We start from the raw sequence: 11667 nt of genomic DNA on the forward strand, positions 1-11667 counted from the left end.
GGAAAAAAAGGAAACAAAAGGTCTAGATACTTAGCTCCTCCCTCCCATGTCAAAGTCTCATAAGAAACAGGAAAAAGGTCTGAGACTCTTCATGTAGATTTCCCCAGCAGAAAGGATGTTTAAAGGGAAAATTAAATAAATTCTCTTTTCCAGAGTGGTGTCCAGCCAGGAGGCAAAGCCGTCCAAGACAAAGAATTAAAAAGCAAGGCAGATGGCCTGAGAGAGGGGAGTGAAGCCTAGTGAAATGTGAGCACCAAAGGCCATGGGTGTACACACTTGAAGAGCAGTCTCTTCGTTGCCTTGCCCATGCAGTGCCCCAATCCCTCAAACTCTAATGCCCACAGACAGTAGACTAGTCATTCTGGAAATCTGTGAGCCAAAGCAAGTTTCCAACATTGTTTCTGTCCACTGCTTGGGGTGGGGGTGGGCATATGGCAATGGCTGCTGGAAGAAGTGACAAGAGAACTAACCTGGCTTATCTTCTGGGAAGTGAAGGAGGGCTGTAGGGATGCAAGGGTATCTACCACAGAACTGAAAGAGGACACACAGTAATTTAGAAAATTGGCAATTGACACAAAAATGGAGAAAGGAGCCCAGAGACCAAATCCTCTAAATAAGATATCACAGACTCTAGGTTGAATTCCCCTCTTGAACTTCATGGTGATACACTACATAAAAGTAATAGATTACAAAATACTAAGATGGTAAACTGAAGCTCTGAATTTCATATCAGGTTGGAAAGGAAAATCATGGACGATTTATCCACCCTACATCAAAGGAATTAGAAGGCCTTGACAGAGATGAATGAAAGAGAGAAGCATGTTAGCACTGCAAAAAATGCTACTGAAAGGGAAGAAAAAGGAATAAAGGGAAAAGAGAGAGAGATAAAAGAAAGGGAGAACAAAAAAGAAGACACTGGCAGAAAGAGAGATAAGGAGAAATTATGGCATAAGTGAAATGAAATTAAAAAATGAACTCTTAAAGGGAGCCTGGGTGGCTCAGTCGGTTAAGCGTCTGACTTCAGCTCAGGTCATGATGTCACAGCTCATGAGTTCAAGCCCCACATCGGGCTCTGTGTTGACAGCTCAGAGTCTGGAGCCCACTTCGGATTCTGTGTTTCCCTCTGTCTCTGCCTCCGCCCTGCTCACGCTCTCACTCTCTCTCTCTCTCTCTCTCTCTCAAAAATAAATAAGCATTAAAAAAAATTTGAATGAACTCTTAAAGAAAATGTTAGCTATGAAAATAAAGAAAAAATTTCTAACCACTTCTCGCCGAAGAGGAATTTAAAGAAAACATAGATGCAAGGTATTGACATACTAAGTTTACAATGGTAAAACAGCTTAATGAAATGAAAACATGGCGCTAAGGACCAAATTGAGGGAGCAGAAACAGCATTACAGAAGTAAGATATAATGTGAAACTAACAGGCAACTTAGGCAATAACTAGATTTAAAGAAGTAACATAGCAAAATGGATAATAGGAAAGATAACAGAGTCTTCAGATAATAGTGGGAATGCAGAGAAAAAGGACATAAAGAAGGTAATAGATACAGAGAAGGTGACAATGAAGAAACCTAGGATAATTCTTATATCTGAAGTAGTGAGCACAATTAATGGGACAGAAAAAAATATATATATTTTTAAAGAAAATTTCCTTACATAAAAGAATATGTGCGTCTTTGGATCAAAAGACTGTGCTTCTCAAAGAAGCATTACAAAACAAACAATGGTCTAACATGTGACAGTCAACTTCTTGAACTGTGAGGATAAAGAAAGAATTCTTCAGTCATGTAGGCAAGGAAAGCAAGGCATACAGGGAGTGAGAAATGCCTATTGTCTTCAGACAACCACATAAATATTAAAATAACAATGGAAACAGACCCTACAAAGATCTAAGGGGAAATGAAGCAAAACTCATGAATGTTATACCCAGCCAATCTGTCAAGCAAGTGTAAAGACAACAGAGAGAAATTTTCAAATATGCATGAATTCAGAAAACATAATCCCATGAGCCCTTCTTGAAAACACAACATCATGACAAATGTAGCCACCCATGATATGGTGAAGCTATGATAAAGGGTAAAGCATTGAAAATTTTATATATAGAATGAAGACCAAATGTCATTAAGACACAGTCATAGAAAACTACTTTACACTTTAGTGCATACAAATGCTCAATATGTAAAGTTAGGCTTTAAAGAATAGAAACGGAATCTATAATTTTCAAGCCAAGAAGGGAAAAGAAACTGCTAACGGAGAGGTTGTATAGGAATGTTAAATGTGGGGATTAGTAGACTTCACTTAAAAGGTGATATTTAGGCAAAAATGTAAATGACATGAGGGCACTAACCTGCAAATGTCTTTCAGAATATGCTAGATAGAGGGAATCTTTCAAGCACAACCCTAAAGTGAAAGAATCCCAGGTATGCTCCAGGAATAACAAGGAGGCCAGTGTGACTAAAATAGAGTGGATAAGGGGCAGAGGATCAGACGTGACAATGGAGATCAGACGGTACAAGGTCTATCTAGCTCACTCCAAGCTTGGAGGAGAGGACTGGTCTGATCTCACATTTTCAAAGGCTCATTCTCGCTGTTGCATTAAGAATTAACTGTAGGAGACAAGGTAGAAACAGGGAGTCTATTTATGAGACTACTGCAATAATCCAGTCATAAGATTATCATGGCTGGACTAAGATGGAAGCAGTGTTGGTAAGAACTGGTTAGATTCTTGATATATTTTGAAGACAAGTGCCAAAGGATTTCCTTTATGAAATACAAGGTATGTGATAGAGAGAGGAATCAAGAATGACCCCCAAGATTTGGCTTAACTAGAAACATAGGGAAATCATGGCCTAGAGGGTAAAGCAGATTAGGAGTTCAGTTTGATCCTGACTTTGAGATGTTATTTCACAAGTAGACAGCTCAGAAGCATAGCCTGAGCTAGAAATATATTTTGGGGTAATCAACATGTATAAAAGTTTTAAAGCCCTAAGACTAGACAAGATCAGCAAGGAAGTGGATGTATGGAAAAAAATGACTAAGGATTCAGAGTTGGGGTGCTCCAAAACAGACATTTGAAAAAAGAGGTATCACCAGCAAAATAGACTGAAAAGGAGTGATCAGTTAAAAAAAAAAAAAAAGATAAAGATAAAGGCCTCTGGAGGAAAGCGTGTCAAGGAGGAAGGCATGATCAACTTGTGTCAAGTGTCGTCAGTAGAGCAAGCAAAAGGAGTACCAAAACTTAACCAATGGATTTAAGAGTACAGAAATTATCTTTAACCTTAACAAAGGTCACTATCTGCAGAATGGTTAAGGCAAAAGCCTGAGTGGAGTGGGTTAGGAGAACACGGAAGGTAAGAAATCAGAGGCTGAAAATGCAGAAATATTTTCTGACGAGTTTTCCTATGAAAAGGAGCAAAGAAATGAGCTATCGCTGGTTCAGGAGTGGGTCAAGAAAAGTTTAATATGGAAGTCATCATGGCAGCTGATACACTAATGTGAAGAATGAAAACTTGATATAAAAGAAAGGAGGGACTTACTGGTTCAGTGTCCTGCAGTTTGCAAGAGAGGCTCAGATGCACATGTGAAGGGAGTAGTGTGGGTAAATCATGCACGAATACATGGAGGAACTCGTCTACGTGCATGTGCGTTGTTGGCATGTGACTGCATACGGTGGTGGGAATTTTTGAAAGTCATCTTCTGACTGCCCCCATTTTCTGTGAAGTAGGATGCAAAATCACAAGCTGAGAGAAAGATAGTTTAGAAGGTACTGATGCTTGTTTAGAGAGAAGGTGTGAAATAGTCATCCACGAGAGTCAATGAGAAGATAATCTGGCAGCATCGAGGGCCGCTCGATTTTGAGATCGTAAGTGTAAAAGTGAAAGTAGTAAGTATTGTATTGTTTGCTTTGTACATGTGTAAGTGCAGGCCAAGAGCAGAAGAGTTGGATTGATCAGGATTTTATTTTTCAGTTAAGTAATATGAAATAAGAAATGTATATACGCAAGGGTGTGATGATAACAATTCTCCATGGAATTTAGACTGGATGAACCAGAGAATGAGGCCCTCAAAGGGGGCCATTGATGGGTAGGATTGAAGGTACTGGGGCATCAAAAGTTTGTTTGGGTGGAAGACCAGAGAGAATGAGCCAGGAATAGAGGAAGGAAATAGAGAACAGGATACATGAATTTGATACGATAGAAAGACTGCATTTACTGGTTACAAAAATTTCTAAGATATACCTATAAAATATGTATCATTTTTTTTAATGTTTATTTATTTTGAGAAGGAGAGAGACAGAGACAGAGCACGAGCAGGGGAAGGGCAGAGAGAGGGAGACACAGAATCCGAAGCAGGCTCCAGGCTCTGAGCTGTCAGCACAGAGCCCAGTGCAGGATTCAATTTCGCAGACTAGGAGATCATGACCTGAGCCGAAGTCAGACGCTTAACTGACTGAGCCACCCATGCACCCCAAGCATATATCAATGTTTAAGGTAGGCTGAGGTAGAATAGGAAACAAGGTCACTGGAGGAAGGTAAAAGGACACGGCATTGTTGGGATCATTTATGTGTACTCTCGTAGGTCTCTGCCTAGTCACACATTTTTCTTTCCTTCCTAAAGGTAACTACACATCTGATATTTGCAGCATTTTTTTAAAAGTACAGTTTTAGTACCTATGTATGCCTTTGGTTTAGCCTACTTCAAGCATTGTAGAAATTGAACCACTTTACACAAGCATTTTTCTGTGACCTGCTTCTTTCATTCAATATCATAATTGAGATAAATACCAATACTGCATGCATGCAGCTGTAGTTTATTCACTTTGAGTTTTGTGTAGTATTTCATCATTTATATATGATTTAGGGTGCCTGGGTGGCTCAGTTAGTTGTCTGGCTCTTGACATATATATGCATACTATTCACTATATATGCATACTATATATATATATAGTGTGTATATATATATATATATATATATACACACTATTCACCAAATTTTTTGTGAATGAACTTTTTGGTTGTGTTAAAGGAGGTCGAGAGGACACAATCTCTGGGTAACCCTCAAGCTAGTCCCTGACAGAGGCTCCTCAAGCCTGTGGCCTTGAGAGAGAAAGGTATTAAGACCATCTGGATGTAGTACATGACTAAACCCACTTAAGGCCTCTATATAAACCTAAGAATCTGGCAGGAAGGTGCAGAGGTTGTCTTGCAGGAGCCCAAGACAAGCCTTGTAAGTAAATTTCATTGCTTATTACAACTACCACCGCCCAGTTTGGAGTGATCTACCTCTTTCCTTGCCCTCTGCAGTACAGGTGCCAGTTTGCATCATTTGCCTAATTCGGGGTGATAATGATGGATGCCTCTAGGAATATTCTTGCATATTTCTTATGGTATAGATGTGCAAATGTTTCTTTAGGGTATGTACCTAGAAATGAAATTGCTATAGCATTGAGTATGTGTCTCTTCAAACCTGCTAAATAATGCCGAACTGTTTTCAACATATTGTAGCAAAACATGCACTCACTAGCAGCATAAAAGAGCTAACCTTGCTACCTGTCTCGCAACACTTGGTATTGTCAGTCCTTTCAATTTTTGCCATTCTAAGAAGGACGTAAGGCTATCTCATTTAATTTTTCTGTTTACCATTGAGCACGGGACAGGTCTGTTCGTGTAAGATTTCATATGGGTAGAAATTCTAAATATATTGTCGTCTTCTAAATACAAAAATATTCCCAGATTATAAGCATATTTTTTTACCTGAAAATACATACACAAGCGTTCATAGTTATTATTTCAGAGGAACAAACTGGTGAGGGAAAGAAGATATCCTTCTATTTTATATTTATATTTTTCAGTATAATTTCCACTTGTTTTCATATCAATGTCTACTTTTATAGAGTAGCTTTCATATAAATTAAAAATTGAAGTTCAAAATTATTTTAAAGCACATGCTTATTTAAACAAACACATAAGATTAATAAGCCACCTTTGATCTGTCACCAGCCAAGTCTTTCGCTGGATAAATACACGGGGATTTCCATATCCAATACAGTAGTCACTAGCCACATGTGGATACTGAGCCCTTGAAAATTGGTGAGTGCCACATGTTGAAATTATATGTTTGAAAGAGCTGGTTAAATAAAATGTTATTTAAATTAACTTCACCTGTTTCTTTGTCTATTGTAATGCAGCTTCTAGAAAAGTTTGAATTACACATGTGGCTCAAAAGACATTTCTATCGACAAAATACACTTCTGTTGCAGAAAATATTCTTAGTAACTTGAGAAAAACACAGCTAGGGAGACTTCAAAAGGAAAAAATACAACTAGGCAAACATAAATACACTTCACTTTAGGCAAACACAGTCATTCCTAGATATGCCCAAAACACAGTAGCATTTGTGTATAAATTTCATTCAAATCACAACTGACTATGATTTGAAGTCAGGAGCATGATCCTAATTCTTGTCCATGTGTCACAATTCATGCACTTGCTTGTAGACGAAATAAGGAAAGGAAGAAGGTCCGAACGAGAAACAGTGCTGATGGTTACGTCGATCCGTCATTCTTTCAGTTATTTCACGAATACGCCCAACGAGGCAGGACCCGCACTGGACACCGCGACCACCACCACCGAAAAGAACATACACAAATCGCGAGAGCAGACCTTCCCTCTCTGTTCCCGTTCAGTGAAACCACATTCTCCGTGGCATATAGGACACCTCCCACTCTTTTAGCCACCGCTGAGCAAAGCATGCGTTTAAATGTGGTAACGTTTCCTGGCTGATCCAGTCTATAAACAGCAGCACAAGAAAACACTAAACATGTACTATTAAGCATACATTAATGCACTTTGCCTATATGTTTAATGTAGATTTGTTGTAACCGTTATCTCAGTCTCTTGAGAACTGGGCTCTTGGGGGGTTCCAAGCTTGCAGAGGCTTATTTTCAATGCTGGAAACGCAAAGATGTGCTGCGGGAAACAATTGGTGTAGTCTAGCTGGCCCTGAATCGCAGCTGCACCGGCCGTGCGTGATACGGCTGCTGCCAATGAAGGCGGTTGTATGCAGAGCACTGCTGGGCTGTCAGCAGCAGCGACCGAAGGGCTTGGTGCAGGATTTTGATGATGTCTCACGTGCAGGCAAATGTTGGGAGGACACAGTGACCACACCGAGCCAGGCAAAGCACCAAGGCACAAGGTAAGTATATGTAAAATAATGGTAGAAATAAAGAGGTTGTCAAAATAGTAAAGCAGTTCTTGGTGGGGAGCATTGAAGTCTCTGAAGATTTTTGACATCTTAATTCTCCTTCTCAATCTAGTTAGTAGCTTCAGTCGCTTGCTCTCTCCCTCTCTCTCTCTCTATTTCTATCTTCCTCTCTCTTTCTCTCTGATACATACATAAACATACCTCCTGAAGGACATATAAATAAACAGTTGTTGATATGTCAGATGTCTGTCCACATCTTCTGCTTATAATTTCCATTTCTTTTTCTAGTAATATACCCTGGAATGAGCCAGAACCTCTTAGAATATTCCCTCTACTTTTAGACTCTTTAAAGGAAAGTACAATTACGAACTCTTCAAAGTTGCAATATACATAACAGATCAGGCAAATGCCAGAAGACAAAACACAATGAAGACAGAATACTTCAAAAAACTCCATTCGGTTCTACGTAGTCCTATGTAAAGAAAATGTATAAGGCTGAAAATTTAAAAAGAACTTCTATACACAAACTAAACTATTGCTTCTTCCTTAGGCTTTACAGTCTGATTATGGGATACCTTTTGTCCCATGCAGTCTATGCACCGGACTTTAAATTATTAGAGTCCTTTCCATGCCATCTTGGTGAATGGGGACCCTCCCTCTAGATTCGCTCTAGAACCAGCTTTCTCTTAGTTTTACAGATTCTTCTCTGTATCCAGAATTCTTTTCCTTTTTTTCTTATCCTTTGGATCGATATCTTTTTAAGTATGCAGAGGGGGTAAGACATCCATCTTTTATTAACAGCTAAGAAGCATAATCCAGTTTACTATCCTTTCATTCTTTAAGGAAAAATATCTTAATAATTATTATTTGCCTTTCCAATAAGAACAGAGGTAAGGAAAATCAGACATGTATGGGTGAAACGAAGAATTGATCTTTTGAATGATGCATTACTGATTCCAGTTAGCTTTGCTCTTCAAATACAGGATGAGTTACATCATTGTATTTTCAGGAGGTTGTAAACTTACTCTTAGTTTTAAAAAATAAAAAGAATATTACAATCCTATATTATGATACTTCACTAGAGTATCCCCCAGAGTGGGGGCCATACCATTACATCTGAGTATACTCTATAATGGTATGCACATGGTAAAAAGTTAATACATGTTTAGTGAATGAATGAATAAAGCCTTGTCTCAAAAGGACAGATTTGAATAAGTTAGTAGAGAAATGCACTTTGATAGGTCTGCAAAGTGTACATAAGTGACTAATGAAATAGGAGGTGTGCATTGCCAGGAAAGAAACATCCAAGTTTACATTAAGAGATTGTATATTTCATATTTAATAGTGAGGTTATAAATCAAATAACTCTGGAAAAAGATTATAATAATGCTATTTCACCACATATTTGTTTATTTTCTTTATTAATTTATTTATACACACCTTGTCTTGTTCCACAACAAGTTTCAGTATGGGGACTTACAAATCGAGGGATAAGATTCATGCATAGAAATGCATACCTTTCGTGCTGCACAGTTGCTAAAAGTGGATTCACATTTTAACTGATTATGCCACAAGACTCACTGAATGAAAGAAGCTATTTTATCACTAAATTATAGTCCACTTACAAACCATTCCCCACCTATAGCAATTACTTTTATGGCCAGTTATTCATAAAATTTGCTATTAATGATTCTTATATGATACAGTATGATAGGAATAGCTGAAAACATAAAGACACAAAATGTTTACATTACTTAGGTATAGTGTAAAGAAGACTGGATGTTGCCTTCTTATAAATCAATATCTGGAAGTCCCTAGTTAATTCCGCACCCTACTGGCCATGCCAGTGTTGAAAGGGATATGTGAAAATAGGAATACTTACCCATCACTGTTGAGAATGTAAATTGATACAAACATGTTTGAGATCAATTCTCCGATGATCTCCAGTGATACTTAGTAATTTCTTAATATTTACTAGTACTTAGTACATCCTGCAATGATACTCAGCAAAAATGAGGATCTTCATACTCCATAGCCAGCATTTTCATTTCTGGATGTACACCACCTTCAAAAGACTGCTACGCATGGGCATAAAAATCATACTGCCTTATATACTGGAAACAATCTAAATTACCACGGAAAGACAACATCCATTAAATGTAGTAACAGGCAGTGGCTAAAAACAAATGTAACTTTATGCATCATAATGCATTTTATTTTTCTTTAATTTTTTTAATGTTTACTCATTTTAGAGAGAGAGACAAAGAGAGCATGAGTGTGAGCTGCCTTTGAAGAAGTGACTCAGTGAGCAGGGAAGAGGCAGAGAGAGAGGGAGACACAGAATCCAAGCAGGCTCCAGGCTCTGAGCTGTCAGCACAGAGCCTGACACGGGGCTCAAACCCATGAACTGTGAGATCATGACCTGAACCAAAGTCAGATGTTTAACCGACTGAGCCAGGAGCCCTGCATTGTCATGAATTTTAGAAGACATAGTTTCAACTAAATAAAATGTGCTTTGGAACTATACCTCAATATAAATCAGGAAAACAAAATAATTCCTTCTCATTCCATATATATATATATATGTATGTATGTACGTATATATATTCAATTATATATGCACATATGTATGTTTGTATATGTATATATTTAATTTTTAAGAACCCATAATTTTATAATAAAACAAACATAATCATGAAATATTCCTAGAGCTGGCTCTTCCCTTCCTTGGTCTTTGGTCCTGCCTCAGGCCTGTAGGCTTACACCTTACTCCATTCACCATCCTTTCCTCAAAGGAGGCTGTCTGAAGCATAATACAGTTTTTGTCATAGCAGGGAGCTTATCTGTCACTCTATGGATTTAAATAATGGGCAGCTTCTTCCTTCATACTGAAGCAGACTGCTTTGGTGAGCCTTTTCAGACATGAAAATTTGAGTCAAGTGTCTAACCATGAAGTGATTAAATAATGGGGAAAGTTCTAAACAATTATGTAATGTTGAATAAACAGCTCTTCAGAACAGCTGCAATGTGTCCAGCAGAAAGGCCATGAGTAGCGGGGGTGATTGCAGTGAAATTATGGTGCAATTTTTTTCCATTTCCTTTTGACTAAGGCTGAAGTTGGGGGTGGAAATAGAGACCCTTCTTTTAGAAGGGACAAGGACAGGCAAGGCAGAACATCATCAGAAAATGAGCACGCCCAAGGAGCAGAGCAGCAGAGCAAGGCTCGGGAGAGGGCAGTTTCCCGCAAAGGGGCAGACCCGTTGTCTTGTTTCCTGAGAATTCATTTTTAAGTCTCCTTTTTTGTACTGCGATCCCCTGGTTTATGTCTGTTAGACACGCCCACCTTGTATTGGCTATATTTCGTGGAATCAAGCCAGCCGATGAGAAAACTGCAGCCTGATGGCAAAGGGAAATTGGTATTGATGCTGCTTGAAACAGTCAAGGGCTTCAGAGCACAAAGCAGAGAGGTCAGAGTGAGGGTTCTGAGCGCCGTGCTGAAGGGCAGCGCGGTCCTGGTGCTTCTGTGGAGGCAGCAGGTGTGAAGAGAAGGGAATTAAGGGCACCATGCAGGTGGAGTTGAATGACCGCAGCAACTGCAGCGGGAGAGGTGGCCAGGCCCGCCCTTGGGGCAACACTACCTGGCAGGACAAGCACTTGGTAATAGGACGCTTCAACGTCCAAAAGGTCCATCAGAAGGGTTTGTGAGCCTCTCTTCTAGAAGAGCTGGGAAATAGAAAGGAATGGAGAGAAGGGGAACCTCAGATTGGTATCTGCTGGGCCTTTGCAAAGAAAGAGCAATATGGGTGCTGTCCCCAGCAGGACAGAGAGAGAAAGAAACGGGCACTTCCTACACCACACCAAGTTAGGTGCCCTGGAAGTTCTCCCTTGCAGGTTAAATACTGAAAGCCTCCCTCAGTCATATGGCCATATCCAAATACATGGATGGATGGCCTTATACAGCCACAATATATGTTTAATTGGCTTAGATTTTTATTTCAAACTTGGTGCTCTGTAGCAAGTCAAAATTAACTGGTCAATTACGACCATAATTTAAAGTTACCAGGCTTGCTAGTGTTAATGATAACTTAGTTTCTTTGGAATGAAGTTTTTCTTTTGAATAACCAGGACCAACAGTAAGAAATCTAGGAAACATATAATTTCATTAAGATACTAATCATCTTTTTTCACCTCTTCTGCAAAATGACAGGTCAGATAACAGCAGCTCTTCAACCCCAAATACTTCAAAACAACAACAATAATAAAAAGACATATCTCTTTGCCAAATAAGAACATAAACTTTGGCTGCCAACAACCTGTGAGAATGACTTTATAATTTCTCATCACAAGCTATGGTTTATCAGGCCACTTAACTATTTTTAGAAGTAGACAGTGTTACTTATAATGCAGTATAATCTTGCAAGTTCAACCTTTGCAATTCATGCCATCCAGGGGATTTAACTT

This window comes from Panthera tigris, chromosome C2 (assembly GCF_018350195.1).
Source record: "Panthera tigris isolate Pti1 chromosome C2, P.tigris_Pti1_mat1.1, whole genome shotgun sequence".
NCBI lineage: Eukaryota > Metazoa > Chordata > Mammalia > Carnivora > Felidae > Panthera > Panthera tigris.